The following is a 15,328-nucleotide window of genomic DNA, read 5'->3' as shown; positions in this document are numbered from 1 at the left end:
TAGTTTGAAGATGGAGCCAATAGCTGTGCTAGGCCATGATGAAGAAGGGGCAAGAATTCATCGAAGTTAGGGCTGGGACAACCAGAAGAATGAAGCTGGCATTGACTGATTCAGAGGGAAGTCTGTAGGGGTCTGTTTTGCTGAAAAAGCCAGAGTCGTTTCGGACATGTTAATTTTGAATTGCTTATTAGACTTCCAAGGCTGAGGTGCAGCAGGGGACGGTAAATTATACAATTCTGGAAGACGGTAGAAGGTCCGAACTGAGTATATAAATGTGGGAGTTATCAGTGTAGAAATGTTTTTGAAAGCCCTATGATCCAATGATTTCATCAAGGGAGATCAAAAGTTTTGAGTTCTGTGCCTTGGTCTCAAGAAATTAGCAAATAAAGAACAGGTAAGGTGAATGACGAGTCGTCAGTGAACATTCACAAGGGTGTTCGGTTTAATCAGGGTTATATATAGAGAGAGCGATTTAATGTATTATTGTTTATTGCTTTCTTATTTGTAGCTGTGAAAAATTAGGAACAATCACAATGTCCAACAATGATAAATTCTGGTGGATCAGTTTCATGGAATACGATGCAGTCATTAAAAATTACTCCGGTGCCCTGAGGGTCAGAGATCTTCCAAAGTATCTTCAACTATTTCTTTAGCCCATATTAAGGGCTGAGGAATATATCCTTTTTGTTGACAAGGTTAGAGGTGTTCAGAGTGTTAAAGGTACCAACGTGACCTCAGGCCGAATGTATAGTTCATAGAAATAACTTTCTATATAGTTCTTGGCAAATATCTCCATACACAGATGCTTTTATCGCTGGTCCTCATTTGAGCCAAGACTGGCCTCATCAGGATAGGGTCAGTCACCGTGCCAGCAGACCCTGACTCTGAGTATCAGTGCTCGAACTGTAGAGCTCCTGGAGAAGGGTGAATGAAAGAGGGGTCTCATCCTTAGGAGCCCTGGCTCACAGCAGGGTTCAGAAGATGGTGGCTGATGAGTAGAGGAGGGGTCTGGAGAGAATTCTCATTTTCTCCTGGATATCTCAGGCAGCTCTGGGGTAACTGAGCACGGTTTTGTTGCCCTCCCGCCGAGCAAAAGCAGGACCAAAAAATCCCTATTAGAATTCAAGCTCCAACAAGGGCAGTAAAGTTTGCTATTTTGTCCATAGTTGTGTCCCCTTATCTAAAAGGGTACCTGCAACACAATAGTGGTAACAAATATTGAGCTAATGCATTTGTGTCCTCGGGAATCCGAAACCAGACAAAGATCCAGGCAACGTCTGCCCTTCTAGCTCAGGGCTTCTCAGCAGGAGCACATTAAAACCCCTGCAAGCATTCTAGGAGCACAGCTGCCTTGGGAACACCCTCCAGAGATTCCAACTTAGTTAAAATGGTAGGTCCCATGCATCGGTATTTTAAAATCTCCCTAGAAGATTCCAACCAGTACCCAGAATTTGAGACCTAGTGTTGTTTAAGCAGTCACCCCTTAGGTTGCTCAAAGGGCCAGAGGCCTGTTTTAGTCCTTAGGGTTTGTGTGGCTTTCTTATGCTTCCCATAATTGGGGCCAGCTGCTTTTTTATGTTTTGGCTTTTTTTTTTTTTTTTTTTTTAATATTATTTGACAGAGAGTCAGTAAGAGAGCGCACAAGCAGGGGGAGCAGGAGAGGGAGAAGCAGGCTTCCCGCCAAGCGAGGCTCGATCCCACGACCCTGGGATCATGACCCAAGCTGAAGGCAGACGCTTAATGACCGAGCCACCCAGGCACTCCAGCGGCCAGCAGCTTCTGAGCGGCTCTGGCTCCTGAGCTATGTCTCGTCCCGGGCAGCTCCCAGGGGTCTTGGTCTCAGAAGTCCATCTGACGCTCACCCTTAAGGACCAGAAGAAAAGGCTGATTCTACTTGGGAGCTTGGCCAGTTGAGCAGATCTGAGGGGCTTTGAGGGTGCGGCGACCTGACCTTGCAACCAGTGTGGTCTGCGTCATTTGTAAGGAGAAGAGGGATTCAGAGGCCAGAAATCCAACAGTGCCCAGACATCTCTGGGGAGAGGGAAAGTATGCATGCTTTTCATACCACATAAATTATTATGATTATAGGATCACGTAATAGTACACATAATCACAAATCTCTTTTGATATAAAAATGCTCCAGAATGTCACACACATAATTTAAGCTACAATTTAAAGGGATGTATCAGGTCACATTTCTACTTATTCATATCAGAGAAGATTTATTATCTGACAAACAGAATAGATTGTGAAACGGAACTTTCTAAAAGTCATTGCTGACATTGCAGTCCAAGTCTCGCCCTTTATTTCCCCAGAAAGAATGTCATAGACTCAATCTACAGACAAACACATAACACTTTATTTTGCTTTATTCCAGCTTCAGGAATTGGACAGAAAATCCCTCTGGGTTCTTTTGATTATGGATTATCCCTTTAGAATGCCCTGGCTGGAAGTGTTTCATGACAAGAAGGTTACTGTGAAATGACATTTTTTTTTGCCCTTTGAAATAAGAATATAACAGTGAAAAGAACTTTTATGAGACCTGGTGGGACTCTCACTCATTGTGATGGCAGATGAGTATATTCAGAGGTAGAAAAATTGTTGAGGAGTTACCCTTTTGACGATGCAAGGAGCACTGGGTGTCATCTGTAACTGATGAATCACTAAATTCTACCCTTGAAACTAATAATACGCTGTATGTTACCTAAATTGAATTTAAATTAAAAAAAAAAAAGAAAACAGCCCTTTCTGTTGACGTAAGACAGACACATGTTTGGTTTTTTTTCCTTCTGTCCCGCTGAGCCTCTCTAACGACCTTTTTTGACAAGGAGACCTTCACTTCTTCCTATCCGCAACCTGGAGTCCGGCAGCTTGCTCATTCTGAACACAATTTGGAGAGGTTGTGGCCAAAATCAGCTAATTAAATTTGTGCAGTAACATTGACCTAGAGAGGCTTCAGGTTAAGGCTAATTATTTAACCGAAAAATGGAGCATGAAGAGGCCATCTATTTGAATTTCCCTTGTAGCCCACAAAACATTACATAAAATTAGAACAGCTGATATTAATTAGGTCAGCAAAGAGCAAATATTCCTCAAATACAGGGGCAGCTATGCATCTCTCTTGCTGCATCTGCATCAAGAAAGTTAAATAAGAAGTCAGATGATTTGGGGCGCCTGGGTGGCTCAGCAGTTTAAAGCCTCTGCCTTCGGCTCAGGTCATGATCCCAGGGTCCTGGGATCGAGCCCCGCATCGGGCTCTCTGCTCAGTGCAGAGCCTGCTTCTCTCCCTCTCTCTCTGCCTGCCTCTCTGCCTACTTGTGATCTCTGTCTGTCAAATAAATAAATAAAATCTTAAAAAAAAAAAAAAAAGAAGTCGGATGATTTGTATCCGAAAGCATTGGTGGCCATCACGTTTGTCTACTCAAGGGATTGGCAGATATTCTGGGACAACCTGGAAAATCTGGAGCCTACATATTTCAAAGGAAAAGATTAAGCCCTTGTGATAGCAGACCGATCAAGTTCATATTATCATCTGGAAAGATGTGGTCCATATTGATTTCAGTAGGGCTCTCAGTTTTATTTCACATGACTCTCTCACTAATAAAAAATTAAATTATGATAATGATCACATTATTTTGAGTAAAAATAGGGAATCGGTTAGTGGGGGACTTGGAGTCAAAATTGGTGATTATACAGTATCAGAACTCATGAAGAGGGTCCTTGATAGCATTCAACACCCTTATTAACCTTCACTATAAAGAACTTGTGGTAATAATACCCAGCAAAATTTCAGAGAGAATTAAATCATTTGCAGTTTCCAACATTCTGGAAGGTATCAATGCAATTTTAAGTAATCATGGTAAATTGGAAGAATGAAATCTGGCTAGGATATGTACATAATGGCATGCAGCTAGGGGAGAAAGATACTTCAGGATGGAACCGAATGCCTGAAAGCAACATTTCTACCCTGAGCTCAAAGTCAGTGTGACACTGATTACAGCAAGAAGCAAATAGATTGACCGAGAAAGAATGCCCTGCCCTAGTCTGAAGAGTATCAGAATATTAGATTAATTTGAGCCACTAAGCTTTGCACAGGAGGTAGGAATTCTAGAGAGGTTCCAAAGAATGATCAGATTGACTTTAAAGTAGATAAAATAGGTCTAATGGAACAAATGTATGATTTTTAAGATGAGATTATTAAAGATGAATGCAATTAATGTTTTTCAAATATATGAAAAATATTTTTTTAATTTTTTTTTTTTTTAATTTATTTGACAGACAGAGATCACAAATAGGCAGAGAGGCAGGCAGAGAGAGAGGAGGGGAAGCAGGCTCCCTGCTGAGCAGAGCCCAATGCGGTGCTTGATCCAAGGACCCCGGGATCATGACCTGAGCCGAAGACAGAGGCTTTAACCCACTGAGCCACCCAGGCACCCCTGAAAAATATTTTATAATGAGGATAGCGATTACTCAATTTCCATGATTTCTGAATACTTTTTTAAAAATTTTATTTATTTATTTGACAGACAGACACAGCGAGAGAGGGAGCACAAGCAGGACCAGTGGGGTGGGAGAAGCAGGCTTCCTGCTGATCAGGGAGCCCAATGCGGGGCTCAGTCCCAGGACCCTGGGATCATAACCTGAGCCGAAGGCAGAGGCTTTGACCCACTGAGCCACCCAGGTGCCCTTTCTGAATACTTTTATATCATCTATGTTTAAAACTTAGGCAACACCTGTAGGGGCCTACATAGCCAGAGCGACTCCATCTCCATTAACTTAAACTGACCCTGCCCCCCCCCCCCCCCCCCGCCCAGAGGAACTTACTTAAAACCACCTCTGGGAAACCAGTCCCTGATACCAGAGCCCAGATACAAGGATGGGTCAGGTCAGGTGGAGATAACAGAGCCCAGAATGCAAGGACGAGTCAGGCCAGGTGGAGACAATCTCATTGGCCAGGCTTAACCACATGGCCTTTTCTCTATAAAAGCTAGTCTGTGAGGCTTGGGGGGGTGGGGGTCGCTCTCTCCGTAAGAGACGGCCCCAGCCAATGGGTTTGATTTTCGGTGCTGGCATGAAATAAAGCTTTGCTTGACCTTCGCTTTGTATGTCTCGGTCCTTTGATCACGGACCCCATCACACCTATATTTTTATTTCTAGCATAGATTGTTAATTGATGTTTGATAATGATAACCAGCTTTGTTTGGAAATAAAGACAGAATAATATACCCTCTTATGCAAAATTAATTTCCCACACTTCTTGACCTCTTCCCTTTTGACCTCAAACTTATTAGGTGCTTCCTATTTTTAAAAAATAAAAAGAGGGGCGCCTTGGTGGCTCAGTGGGTTAAGGCCTCTGCCTTCGGCTCGGGTCATGATCTCAGGGTCCTGGGATCGAGCCCCGCATTGGGCTCTCTGCTCAGCAGGGAGCCTGCTTCCTACCCCGCCCCGCCTGCCTCTCTGCTTGCTTGTGATCTCTGTCAAATAAATAGATAAAATATTAAAAAAAAATTAAAAAATAAAAAGAAACAAGGAAGACGAACGTTTACATGGTCCTCATTATTAATTATTTCCTCTTCAAAGTCCTTCAGTATTTACTAGCTAAACTTCATATTATATTTTGTCCTATTTTCCTACCTGCCACAGAAAATTTAACGTTTGTTTATATCAGCATGTAGCACTATCGTTCACAAAACTTTCTCATTCATTCCATCATGTTCAGCAAAACTTCACTGAGCTGTTAGTAAGTGCTGAATAATGCACTCGCTGGCAGTGTGGATACAGGCAAGAACAACACAGACGCAGCCCTAAAGGTCGTCTTGGACAGAGACATAGACCCTTACAGTTGAGTGGAGTAAACAGACAATAATATCACACAAAAAATATACAAGTGCAGTGGTTCAAAGTACCGTGAGGTTCTCTGGAACCATACAGTATATGATCTAACCTATTGAGAATGTAAACTCAGTGTTTTCTGTATGTAGTGTGTCTCATGTCAACAAGTTTCTCAGAAAAAAGTATCTAAGTTTGTTTTAAAGAACTCATGAGGGGCGCCTGGGTGGCTCAGCGAGTTAGGTGTCTGCCTTCAGCCCAGGTCGCGATCCCGGGGTCCTGGGATTGAGTCCTGGGCTCCCTGCTCAGTGGGGAGCCTACTTTCCCTCTCCCTCTGCCTGCTGCTCCCCCTGCTCGTGCCTTCTCTCTCTCTCTCTGACAAGATAAATAAAATCTTTTAAAAAAGAATTATAAAAAAGAACTGATATTAAGATATTATGAACATATTAAGCATAGTTACAAATATATAGGTGTACAGTATGTTAATGTACAGAGTTAATGTTTTATAAAACTGATCAGATATTACTGGTGATGAGATATCAAAATGAACATTTTGGGGCACCTGGGTGGTTCAGTGGGTTAAGCTGCTGCCTTTGGCTCAGGTCACGATCGCAGGGTCCTGGGATAGAGCCTGGCATCGGGCTCTCTGCTTGGCAGGGAGCCTGCCTCCCCCTCTCTCTCTGCCTGCTGCTCTGCCTACTTGTGATCTCTGTCTCTCTGTTAAATAAATAAATAAAATCTTTAAAAAAAAAAATGAACATTATATGGAGCATTCAGTTCTCAGACCAGCAGGTAAGATGTTTGGAATTTGCAACTCTGTCCTAACGATAACTAAAAAGCCAAACAAAGTAAAATCAACAATTCTGCTCAGACCCATAAGAGAAGTGAGGGCTTAGGTCCATCCACTGCCCCCAAATCAGAGAGATCGACAAATGAAAATAGAGAATCACAGTTTACCAGAGCAGAAACCAACACGCAGAAAACTCTGGGACAAGTATTAAGTACATCCTGTCCTCTTATCGAGGAAAAAGCAATGCAGGAAATACTGAAAAACCAAAACACACAGTTTGAATAGAGGCAGCGGGCATTAGAACCCCACTCAGATGTGGCAGAGATGTTAGAATGATCAGATCATGAATTTAAAACTATCGCTAATATGCTCAGAGTTCCAATGGACAAAATAGACAGCATGCAAAAATGGGCAATGAAGCAGAGAGATGAAAATGTTAAGAAAGAACCAAAAAGAAATGTTAGAAATAAAAAACACTGTAACAGAAATGAAAGATGCCTTTGACTGAGTTCTTGGTAGATTAGACACAACTGAGGAAAAACTAATCTTTGAGCTTGAAGATATCTCAATAGAAACTTCCAAAACTGAAAAGCAGTGAGAACAAAGACTCAAAGAACAGAACAAAATATCCAAGAACTGTAGGAAAACTATAAAACATGTAATTGGGAGTATCACAAGGAGAAGGGAGAGAAAATGGAACAGAAGAAATATTTGAAACAATGACTGAGAATTTCCCCCAAATTAATACCAGGCACCAAACCACAGATCCAGTAAGCTCAGAGAATACCAAGCAGGATAAGTGCCAAAAACAAAAACCAAAACCACCTAGGCATATAAGTTTCAAATTGCAGAAAATTAAAGATAAAGAAAAAATTCTGAATGAAGTTAGGGGGAAAAAACCCACCTTATTTATAGAGAAACGGAGAATTATTACATCTTCTTTCTTCTCAAAACCATGCAAGAAGTGAATGGGGTGAAATTTTAAAGTGACAGAAGCCTTTAACCTAGAATCCTGTACTCTGCAAAATTATACTTCAAAAGTGGAGGAGAAATGAAGACAATACTAATGGTCACGTGGACATTAAAAGAATATAAGAATACTGTGAACAACACTTTGCCAATAAATTTGATAACCTAGATGGAATGGACAAGTTTCTTGAAAGACATCTTCTGCTGAAACAGTGGAAGAAAGAGACAATCTGGATAGGCCTCTATCTACTACATAAATTGGATTGGTAATTAATAACATAACCAAAGAGAAAGCATTAGGCCTAGATGGGATTACTGGTGAATTCCATCAAACATGTAAGGAAGAAATTCTGCTGATTCTTAAGAAACTACTCCGGGGTGCCCTGGGTGGCTCAGTCGGTTAAGCATCCAACTCTTGATCTCAACTCAGGTCTTGGCCTCAGGGTCATGAGTTCAAGCCTCGTATTGGGCTTCACTTAAAAAAAAGTACGAAAAGGAAACTACTCTTTATGACACGATAACATAGGATACATGTCACTAGACATTTGTTCAAACCCATAGAATGCAGAACAGCCAAAGTGAATCTTAGGAAAGCTGTGGACGTTGAGTGATAATGACATGTCAATATATGTTCATCATCTGTAGCAAATGTCCTGGCCTGGTAGGGGATGCTGAGCATGGGTAGGCTATGATGTAGTGGGGACATGAGGTATACGGGAACCCTCTGTGCCTCATGTTCAATTGCTATGAATCAGAAACTTCTCTATAATGAAGTTTATTAATAAAGAAAAATGAAAACAATTACATGGTAGATCCCTGGTATTTGTGGATTTCATATTCATGATACTAACAATGTCTTAGTACTTTGTCAATATTTTGAGGCGATGTCTGATTCATATTTACTATGAAGATTGTAGGCAACAGCCAATTTCTTAGGGGGCAAACCTAGTTGACAATTAATATATATATTCCCAAATGGTGTTGCCATTACCCTCTCTCAAGTAGTCTAGAGGAAAACATACCATTTATTTGTGTAAGTCAGATGGCTGCTGTTGCTTTGGTGAGATCAATGCCCCAAGTTTTTCAGCAAGTTCTGTACTTGGTTATAAAACTTCAGGGTACAGATATCCCCCCCTTTCAAAAGTTAGAGTTATACCAGTTGCCTCTTATGAAAGACCTCCATTAGTAACGGCTTTTCTTAACTGAATGAAATCTGAAGAGGATCTTTACTTTTATTTTAAAAAAGGTGAATAGCGAAAATAGCATCGAGCATTTGCTTTGCAGCCAACATTTAAATGGTGCCGCCCACCTCCTCCCCCAGGAAGCACACTCAGCATCTCAGCATCAAGCCGCGGGGCTTTGAACTCTGTCTGCTAGCATCTGTGCTCTATCCCCGTCTATTTTGTGCATCCTGTAGCAATATGTGTCCTAAGGTGTCAGAAAATCCTAAGAGGTGATTTTTGGGGTCTGGGAAAGCTAAAAATGCTTTCCATATACATTAATGGTAATTACTTCTTCGCTTTATGCCATTTTGGCTTATGAAACTTTTCATAGGAACACTCTACTTTCGGATAGTGGGGGAAAATTGTAATTTTACTGTGATTCCCCAGCTTCTACCAATTGCTTTATTTTTTTTTTTTCCAAAGATTTATTTTTTCGTTTGAGAGAAAGAGAGGGCCCGAGAGGGGCAGGGGCAGAGGGAGAGAGAGAGGGACAGAAACAGACTCCCCACTGAGCACAGATCCTTATACTGGGCTCCGTCTCACCACCATGAGATCATGACCCTGAGATCATCACTGAGCCCAAGCCAAGAGTCAGATGCCTAACCAACGGAGCCCCCAGGTGCCCCTACCTATTTCTTTTTCTCTGCTCTGAACATTTTAGCCTTCATCTTCAAACTGGAATTGCCTAAAACACGGATTCAAAGCTATTCTCTTTGCTCAACCCCTTTCAACACAACCACTAACCCAGGACTTCTGTGCCTTCAACAAGTAATGACCATTGACGGGTAATGAATAAAACATTACATTGACCCTGGGGTGCCTGGGGGGGCTCAGTGGGTTAAGCTTCTGCCTTCCGCTGGGGTCATGATCCCAGTGTCTCTGCTTAGCAAGGAGCCTGCTTCCCCCTCTCTCTCTGACTGCCTCTCTGCCTACTTGTGATCTCCCTCTGTCAAATAAATAAACAAAATCTTTTTTAAAAAATTACATCAACCAAATGGCAAATAACTTGGTGTTTCATATTAGAACTTAATATTATTAAATGACCTTTTGGTCATCTAGTCACTGAGTATTTCTCGCAGATCACACTAGTTCATATAGTGCCCTGACCTCTGGCCAATTTCTTGGCTTCACTAAACTCTCACCTCTTAGTTTTCTTCTTCGTGAATCTGGACAATTGTTCTTAATTCCAAACCCAAACTCAGTTCTTGACCTACCTTTACATATAAAAACTATCAAGGATCCTAGCTGAACAAATGAGCCATCCTTAGTCTAGAGACATTACTTTAACAAGATCTACTCTCTCCTTCTAGAAGGCGGTTGTGATTTTAATAGTGACTTTTTTCTCCCTTACATTTGTGTGGGGGAGGGATCAAAGATTTCTGAAGAGAAAGCCAAATGTCAGTGCTAGAGATGAAAGGAGAGGTTAGGCAAAAAGCTCTCAAATAATTGTGGCTCTTAACCTGAATAGAGAAGTTTTATAATTAAGGAGTAAAATGTCAAATATTTTTGGACGCTCAGATCGGTCACATCATGTCCATCATATGCTCTCTCCAGAAGAAAGAAAAAAGCGGTTTGTGAACTTGTTTCATAAAATGTTGAGTTTAGTACAAAAACTGACTTTAATCTTATATAGAGTAAATCTTTTACAGTCTGCAGTGACCACTTACATTTTTCATTTATATGGTACAGTATTTTGTGATGAACTTTAGGTTATATTGAAATTTATTAAGTTTTGTGATTCAAAAATATCTTTGTATATATTCCTTATGAATGTCAAGGGTTTGTTGTAACATATTTCTTTATCCTCAAAAAATTATCTGACAAGTGAGGTTTAATAGATTCACAACATTATTGACTGTTTGCTATTTGCCAAGCACCTTGATATAATTAACATATTTTCCTGGAATCAGAAAATAGGTGTTGCAGTTCTATATTTACTACTTGCTTACTACTGCAATCTGTGCCCTCTCTAATACCCACCACCTGGTTCCCCCAACCTCCCACCCCCCGCCCCTTCAAAACCCTCAGATTGTTTGTCAGAGTCCATAGTCTCTCATGGTTCACCTCCCCTTCCAATTTCCCCCAACTCCCTTCTCCTCTCTAACTGTGCCTGATTTTTAAAAGAATATAAATTTACAAAAATGAGAGCACTTTAAGCAGAGTTAATTACTGCCACTTACATAACTATCAACCCAGAGAAATTTCGCTTGGACATAAAAGAAAAAAGGAACAGACAAAGCTTTTCTAATTTTTATAAAAAAGTATAAAGTTTCATAATAGAAACTCTTTAAATACTTAAGTCTTAACGAATTTTTAAATATTTGAAATCATCTGGAACTTCTAGTTCTAATTTATAAAAAGCTATACACAATAAACTATTTAAGACACTTTTTTTTTTTTTTTTTTTTGTCTTTCAACTCTTTGGCCCCATTATATAGTAGACATTAGTGGAAAAACAAGACCATGTAGTGAAAAGTGAATGAACTTTAAAGCCAAATAATTTCCCAAGGCTCAACATTCATTGTCTCTATGACCTTGGGAGAAAAATTTAAGGTTTTTTGTGTGTATGTCACTTCATTTATTTGTGAAAGGATGACAATAACTATACCACAATGTTGCTGTGATGATTTTCTTAAGTTTCTTCATTGCCAGTTAAGTTCTCCTGTAGTGAGATGAGTATTGCACTGATGTTAATTTTCTGGTTTCCACACATGTACTATAATTGTACAAGGTGTTAACATTAAGAGAACCTGTGTGAAGGATATATGGTAACTCTTTATACAATTTTGAAAGTGTTCTGTGTCTAAAATTATTTCAAAATAAAAAAGTTAAAAGGAAAAGGGAAGACATTTGGAGAACAATTGGAGAGCTCAGAATATAGAAGAGGCATTAAACGATATTAGGGAATTAGTGTTAATTTTTTTAAGTGGTATGATATTTGGTTACATAAAAGAATGTCCTTACTTTTAGGATATGTGTGTGCTGAAATATTTAGGGCTTAAGAATAATAAATAAATTTTCAGTTTGTATTGAAATGGATCAGTAAAATACATAATGTATGTATATATATACACAATACGTACCTACACATATAATGTAGATACAGCAAACATAACAACTGGGAATAGGAATGCTCATTGTTTTAGTCTTAAGACATTTCTGCTGAAGGCTTAACTTAAGTAGACGCTTAACAGACTAAGCCACACATGTGCCCCTGAAGGCAGATGCTTAACCGATGGTGCCACCCAAGCTTTCCCTCTTACCTGCATCCTGAGTACTACTTTGATTCCTTGGTGATCAACTTATCAGGGCTTCATCAAGTCAACCATGTGGAGTTGGCTCAGTTTAGAGCAATCCTATCACAGAGCACCTTGATTATTTCCTTAATGCTCATATTCCCAGTCAGTAATTTTTCTTGGATTCTGTCTATGCATGACTGGATTTAATCAGATTCATTACCTTGAGGAGTTTCATAATGGAATTCCCTAGAAGACAGGTAAAAAAAATTTTAAAATAATTTTCAATCTATTGTTAAAGATCTCTAGTGATGGAATCTCCTATGACAAGTTGGCTTCATTCAGAAAGTTCATCGTTCTTTGAACTCTCTCTTACTTCTTCTCATTTTATCTTTGATGTGATAGGGGGAGACTTTTTACTTCTTGATGATAATTCAGACTATATGAGAGGACTGTTATTAAATCTTCCCTTCTGTTCTCTTCTTTAAGAATCTCATTTCCTTAAAAACAACTAGTATTCCATACTCTGAAGATCAGATATTTTCTCTTGGACATACCTTTTGGAAAGGCATTTTAACTGATGTAGGATTTGTGTCAAGAAAATAATTTGCTTTATTTTTCTGAAGATTCTGATATCGAGAGCACTTTATGTAACTTTCATGACAATCTGGGAGATGTTACTTAGCGGCAACAGCTATTTTTTATGTGATTATTATTACCATCCTATTAAACATGTGTGTATTTTAAATGTTTATTATTCCACCGTAAGCAATCATCAGAATAAATTGAGGATGGACAATGATATTCATGATGGCCCAATGTAAAAAAAGGAAAAAGAAAAAAGAATCTCATTTATTTCATCTTTGATGAAAGCTACTATTTTCCAGAACTTTAATACATTTTATTGTAAATCTTTCTAGCTGCAACATGCTTTTTTTTTTTTTTTGCCATTTACTGAATGTATGAATAGGTTTAATATGTTTCGTATGTGTCAAAAATCATCCTGAAATCTAATACGTTAGAGGTAAACAATATCCAATTAAGAACTTGGGTCAAATCCAAAGGCCCTCTACCTCTCCAAAAATTAAACGTTGTTACCTCTGCTAAACCTCCACTGAAGTTAGAGATTTGGGGCGCCTGGGTGGCTCAGTCGGTTAGGTGTCTGATTCTTGATTTCAGCTCAGGTCATCACGAGACTGAGCCCCACATAGGGACCACACTGCCAGCGAGTGCATTATTCAGCACATGCTAACAGCTCAGTGCAGTCTTGCTGAACATGAGGGAGTGAATGAGAAAGGAGAGTGTGCTTAAGATTCTCCCTCTCGGGGCGCCTGGGTGGCTCAGTGGGTTAAGTTGCTGCCTTCGGCTCGGGTCGTGATCTCAGGGTCCTGGGATCAAGTCCCACGTCGGGCTCTCTGCTCAGCAGGGAGCCTGCTTCCCTTCCTCTCTCTCTCTGCCTGCCTCTCTGCCTACTTGTGATCTCTCCCTCTCTCTCTCTCTGTAAAAAAAAAAAAAAAAAAAAAAAGATTCTCCCTCTCCCTCGGTCCCTCCCCCAGCTCCACACACGCATGTGCTCTCTCTCTCTCAAACAAATAAATCTTAAAAAAAAAAAAATAAAGTCAGAGATTCGCCTCAAGTCTTTCAAGTTGCTCAAGTGTTCTCACTTTGAATAGTGGTCAAATAGTATAGTAAATGGAGAACTGCCTTAGAAATCAGAAAGCAGAGGACTGAGTTGCATCATTGCCGCTCATGCCTAGAAACTTTGGCATTCTGCGCAACTGCTCACCCTCAGATTCCTCACCTGTTTAATGGAATTTCCGACGTTTGCTAAGCCTGCCTCACAATGGTATCTTGAATGTCAAATCTGAGGATCATTTTTTGATCGTTGAAATGATATTGTAAAGTCAAATATGATTGCTAAGCAACAAAATGACAAAACATGATTTATGAACATGGCTGCCTAGTATATACCTTAATCCACTTACATATATTTTAAGGCTCTTTTTTGTGCAGTTGATTTGTGAGTTTTTGATTCAAATGGACATAAGTGGATTTCTCATTAAGTTCTGCAGTCTACTTGAAGGAGTTTTTAAAGAGGATCACGCTACTGACATCTTCAAGGTACAAAAGCAAAAGAATTCATGTTCAGTAGAGGGTTACAATGGTACATTTTCTCATGATACCCCTTGATACAAATCAGCTGACTTGTCTAAAGAGACCACTTGTCTAGAGAGACTACTTGGAGACTGCTCTATTATGTATCTTGGCCTTCAAAATCAAAGATAGCACAAACTACTACATATCAGAAATCTGTAGAGATAGCATATATGTTTTAGGAACATTAGTAATTAATTCATCGTTAATGTGTTCAAACGTGTGAAAATCATCTCAGTCACTACCAATCCACAACGTTCCACAACTATCATCTGGAATGATATAATTCACAATAATATAGCTTGATAGAGATAAAGTAGACCATATTATAAATTTCATTTTCCTAAATGTCAGAATGTATGGTAGTTTCCATGAAATACTTCTTTGTAGCCTACTCATCCCAACAACAATTTATTTCTAACTCTTGCATCTTGCTACAAATGACTTGTTACCATACGGCTCCAGGATTCTTTGAGAAAATGTTGTTCATATTCATTAAATGAAAATAATGTTCTCACAGACTGTTATTACAATTAAAGTACTTTTCAATAAGTTTATGCATTTGATTTCATAAAAATGTGTCCTTGGAATTACTTTAGTTTTAATTAGATCAGAAGCAAACCCCAGTGAGCTTCACTAGTCAAGTTTTACATCTGGGGAGAGAAAACTGATGAATTCTAAGCTGCCAATAATGCTAAGAATGAATATAGCCCAATTATGATAATATCCGGTCCAAGTTTTAGCTCACTGAAGAAACATGGAAGGAAATGGTATATTTTAAACATTTGCGCAGTAGATAAAGGAAAATCTCTTCTAAGGTCAACTGTGAGAAGATGGCATCCACGGTCCCCTCTAGCCATAAAGAATTGTGACCTCAAATTAGTCAAGTTTTGCTCATTACCATCCATCAGACTTGTTTTATTCTTGAGAATTCCCCCACATCTCCCTGAGGCTTTAGCTGACAGCTTTAAGTTGAAGAAGGAAGGGAAAAGATAAGCTGAATGTCATCATTACGCTAAATTCATGAAAAACAACAACTAATTTCAAGGTGTATGCAGCCAAGAGATCCGAAACTAATTAATACCTGGAACCTTTACAAAAAATTCATGTGGGAAACATGAATACGC

Source organism: Neovison vison, chromosome X, assembly GCF_020171115.1.
Source record: "Neovison vison isolate M4711 chromosome X, ASM_NN_V1, whole genome shotgun sequence".
NCBI lineage: Eukaryota > Metazoa > Chordata > Mammalia > Carnivora > Mustelidae > Neogale > Neogale vison.
Note: the sequence above shows the minus strand (reverse complement) of the source record.